The following is a 5,222-nucleotide window of genomic DNA, read 5'->3' as shown; positions in this document are numbered from 1 at the left end:
CATTTATACAATGTTGAGGTGTTTTCATATTCTGCAAGTGGAAATTCAATTGCCATCATCGCCCACCGATGCCAGTCAACAAGGATCATGATGAAAGATCAAGTACTAAACAGTGCATTTTATTTCAAGCGTTTTATGAGGGACCAATAACATTCACGCATTTCACAATATGACTCTTGTATCAAGGGCGGATCGAGTAGGTGGAAATGTGCCCCTGTTTTGCTGCTTTTAAAAATTTCAATGCATATATTCATATGTTGTGCTCCTCAATTATCTATTCTGAAAAAAAAAAACTGTTGTACGCCCCTCCCCCTCCCGTTCTTTAGCCCTTTTACACTAGTCACGATTACGACACGACATATCATCGCGTACTTTGTATTCTTTAACACTGCGCGAATCTGTACCGTATATCTTGTCGTTGTCGTGTCGTAATCGTGTCTAGTGTAAATGTCGCTTTAGTATATCTTCCATGCTATTACTGTACCACGAAATGCTTAGAACAGCCTACCATGGGCGGGAGATGTGGTGGGGCAATCAGGGACTTGTGCAAGCACAGGAAACACAACATGTGTAATTTTATTATGACAATAAATTGACAGTATATAGGCCTAGGCCTAATAAATCTTGTGTTTCTTGAATGGTTCTGACGACTGGGATATTTACTCCTGCAAGAGGGTTTTATGAGAACTTCCTCTTCCCCTTGATCTTCCACTGTGAAAATGCATCATAATCATTTCTTTCTGATCTTGCAATTTACCAGGTACAATTAGACTGGTCCCGTCCTGAAGACGGGATTATAAACCGTATTAATTAAATTTCATCGAAGGTTTATGTATACCACAATTAAGCCTATGTTTCAAATCAACTAAATAGAAACTCCAGGGGAAAAAAGTTACTAATAACAGGTTCGATTAAAGTCGACAAAGGGAAATTGCTGGTTGTTAGTGATGGCTTGGTATAGATTTTAGTGAATGGTGTACTTAATTTTATACACATCAAGCTGACCACCGTCCGAGAATCTTGTTGATTTTCAAAAGTAAACAAATAGGCAGAAAACCACATTTATTACTCTGGTCTACAGATCAAGTTATTGATTAATATTAACTAATTAAAATAAACTTATATATAGGCCTATAGGCAGTAAATACACATTGGACCTTTGAATTCAACACGAGAGTAAAGGCCGGAACAATTGGTGTAGGCCTACTTTATTAATTATAGTAAATCAACAAGGGCGATCCAAATCCCTCCGGGACGGGATCGCGATCCCACCGGGACGGGATGGATCCCGACGGAAGCGGGATTTTATGACCTGATGACGCCGCTTTGACCTGCAAAGATATGATATGATTGGATATAATTACAACTGTCATTTCAAAAATATGACGAATAATTTTCAAGACTAAAGAAGGGGATAGAAATTAGAAACTAAAAACGAGAAATCCAGGAGGTAACGAAGGCAAGTAGACCTAGGATTATGAAAATTATGACACATTATTGTTGTAAAATGAATACATTGCATTAATTTACGTGGTAGGCGTGAGTAAGGAAAAATAAAAAAATAAAACTAGGCCTATAGCCTACATAGCTGAGGCTAGGCCTCTACTGACCTACGACTACTACTAACCTATGCATGCATAGGGCCTATGCTTATAATAATGTATATCATTATTTTAAGGGCCCCCCCCCCCTATGCCTTAGTTGGGCTAAGTAAAACTTAAAATATGACTCAGAAAATCTAATTTACTTACTAGCATACTACATTGGCACCAGGAGCACTGCATATCAGCATCTAGACCTTATATTTATATATTAATTTTAAAGTGGTACGCTAGGCCGTATGCAAAATGCCGGAAAATGTACAGTAGGCCTCGCTTATATAATAGCTGTCTCTTATACACATCTAGATGTGTATAAGAGTGTATGAATGGTTTTATCTTTAGTTTATTCAGATATGTCACCTACTAGAGGTAAAATTGGAGATTGTCTACAGTGTCTAAAATTAAGACAATTTTTTTTCTTTTTTTTTTGCTATTTTGCGCAAATTTGCGTTTTTTGTTCGGGATCCCGATAAAAATCCCACTGGGATCCCGATCAAAAATCCCGGTCGGGATCCCAATAGAATCCGGTAGGATCCCGATAGAATCCCGGTCTGGATTTTATCGGGATTTTTGATCGGGATCCCAGTGGGATTTTTGGTCGGGATTCCCGATTTAACGGGATCCCGATAGGGATCGCGACCGGGATTCTATCGGGATTTTTGAACGGGATCCCGGCGGGATTTTTGGTCGGGATTCCCGGTTTATCGGGATTCTATCGGGATCCCAACCGGGATTCTATCGGGATTTTTAATCGGGATCCCGGCGGGATTTTTGGTCGGGATTCCCGGTTTAACGGGATCCCGATCTAGATTTCGATCGGGATTCTATCGGGACTTTTGATCGGGATCCCGGCGGGATTTTTGGTCGGGATTCCCGATTTATCGGGATCCGATCGGGATTTCGATCGGGATCCCGACCGGGAATCCCGACCAAAAATCCCGCCGGGATCCCGGCGATTTTTTTAGTGGGGATATACAGTATGAAAAAGTGGGAAAACCGTGATACTTATTGGGCCTAGGCCTCCATTACACTTTTCATCACCCTACTTCTAGTAGTAGTCCCTGGTAGTAGGCTAAGGTCATAGCCTCCTATGCTAGCTAGACCCACCAGGCAGGGGATTGTAGCCCAGAGAGAGGATGGCCCTTCTAGGTAGTGAGGGTACCATGCATGAGATCTCCTTGCACTTTCCATCAAACAAATTAAAAGTAATATAAAGAAAAAAAAACCGGAAAATAATGCCATTACTAACTGTATGTTTTAAACTGAATAATAATAATAACCGCACGAAGAAAATGATGAGTTAACCTGTAAATATGTCCATCATCGCGGCCAACAACAACAAGGAAGAAACCTTCTTCATGGAATGACGTCATATTATGCTCCACGTTCGCTGATTGGCCTGTGGAGCAACAGACCTTGCTTAACAGGGCTCATTGATTGGTCTGTTGAGCAGAAGCCTTCCTTAACGTGGCTCAATGATTGGTCCGTTGAGCAAGGGATAAGTACTTGGATGGGAGACCACTTGGGAATGGGCCACGACCCCCCTGGATACATCCGTCCGATGAGCGATCCCTGCGATCCACTTTCATTGAAAGTTTGAAGTTTTTCGGAACAGTACTCAAATTACGGCGGATAAGTTAAAAATTTGCACTAAGTGCTTAACTCCTGTCTCTTATACACATCTAGATGTAATTTGTGACGGATAAACATTCTCACCAGCCACTCACACACACACACCAACCATGCACCAACATACACTGCACATCCAAACGAACAACTATTTTGCATAGGTTATGCAAAAATTATTCACAATGCCCCGTCCTTGTATATATTTCTCCTACAAAACAATTCATAAGAAATGGATAGAAGACACATACAAAAATATTAATTTAATTTGTGTGTTTTAATACAACGTTATGAAAAACATCAAATTGTATACAGTATAGGCCTATATATTTGTATATCCAGAGAGTTGTTCTGTCCCAAACATCTAATACAATGAAAAGGTTGTTTAGAAAAAATAATTAGATATGAAATAAATAAATAACAATACGAAATATTAAGCATGATGAATAAAAAATAAATATATGGATGAATAAATAAACAAGTACCCAACAAAATATGAAGAGAAAATAAAATTAGATATAAAATCAAATATAAAAACGAAGCATTTGTGAATTATTAACTTTATAGATACATTAAAATAATGTACATAAACAAATAAATAATGTTGATAGGAAATAGTAATTTACTATATAAAGGCTGCAATTAACAAATTTATATTTATGTTATAAAACAAAAGAAAATTCAGCTGGCCTGTGTTTCCTGATAATATGGAGGGAAAATCCCTCTCTGTCCCAAAAATCAATATAATTCTACTTATTGATGTTGCTTTTAATAGCAGCATACACTGAGTTAAAGAATGAGCATAAAATACCCAATATATTTTCTATTTTAAATGACGAGATATAAAAGTATGTGAACAAGATTAATGTTCCCTGATAATGTAAACATTAAAATGAAGGGAACTAATCCCTCTCTGACAAAAACATCAATGTAAGTAACTATACAGTGATTATCTCTCATAAAAATATAAAAACTCCACAGGGTGTGCAATTAAAGCACTAAAGGTGATATTGCATTTTTTGAACATATAATGCCCAGCATCATATTTTCTATTCAAAATGAAATAGAAATATAAGTATGAAATCAAATCAAGGTAATGGTGAAAGCAAAACAGCTGTCATGAAATGTTCCCTGATAATGTTAAACTTAAATTTGAGTAAAAAGTCCTCTGAAAACATCAATGTAACTATTCAAAAAATATACTATTCTTAAAATCTCATAAAAATACAAAATATGCACAGGGTGTGCATTTAAAGCACTCAAGTTGATATTGCTAAAGTCCATGCTAAAATAATACTGAAATAAGGAATGAGAATAAAATACCCAACATCATATTACTATTCTATAGAAGAGAAAACCATAGAATGTTCCCTGATAATAATATGAACATTTAAAATGAAGGAACAAGTTCCTCTCTATTCCAAAACATCAATTTAACTATCTACCTTGAGGTATATCTCATAAAAGCTTAATGCATCCATGGGGAGTGCATGTGAAGCACAGAAGTTAATATTAGGTAACTAATACACAAAATGCCCCAGCATCATATTCGTACAAATTGCAAAATGGGGATAGACGTTGCTGAAAGTTCATCCACGGATTTTAGTTTCCATTGTTCTTTGTTCTATACAATAGTTTTTCATCAACAACCCTCTTAAAATGATCAAAGTCATCGTACACTTCATCAAATCCAAAGGTTGTGGACCTCCTTAATGTTGGGCAGTAGGTGAAGATTTTTTGTTTGCTATGTTCAATATTCTTACGTAATGGCGTGTATCTTCTCTTCAGTCCTCCACACTTTGGCACGTGGCAAACAGCACATGGTTTCAGTGACTTGTTTGGATGAACTGGTTTAGGCTTTGGCGGTAGTGTAGGTGGTGGCCCCCTGGATACATCCGTCCGATGATCGATCCCTGCGATCCACGTGACTGTTCCAAAGAGGTCACCTGATCGTTTGTTTGTTTCATTTATTTTTCCACACACATGCACATACAT

Source organism: Anneissia japonica, unplaced genomic scaffold (assembly GCF_011630105.1).
Source record: "Anneissia japonica isolate Jap-2015-1 unplaced genomic scaffold, ASM1163010v1 scaffold287643_len58281_cov182, whole genome shotgun sequence".
Taxonomy (NCBI): Eukaryota; Metazoa; Echinodermata; class Crinoidea; order Comatulida; family Comatulidae; genus Anneissia; species Anneissia japonica.
The sequence above is the reverse complement of the archived record's forward strand: the minus strand, read 5'-3'. Positions refer to the sequence as shown.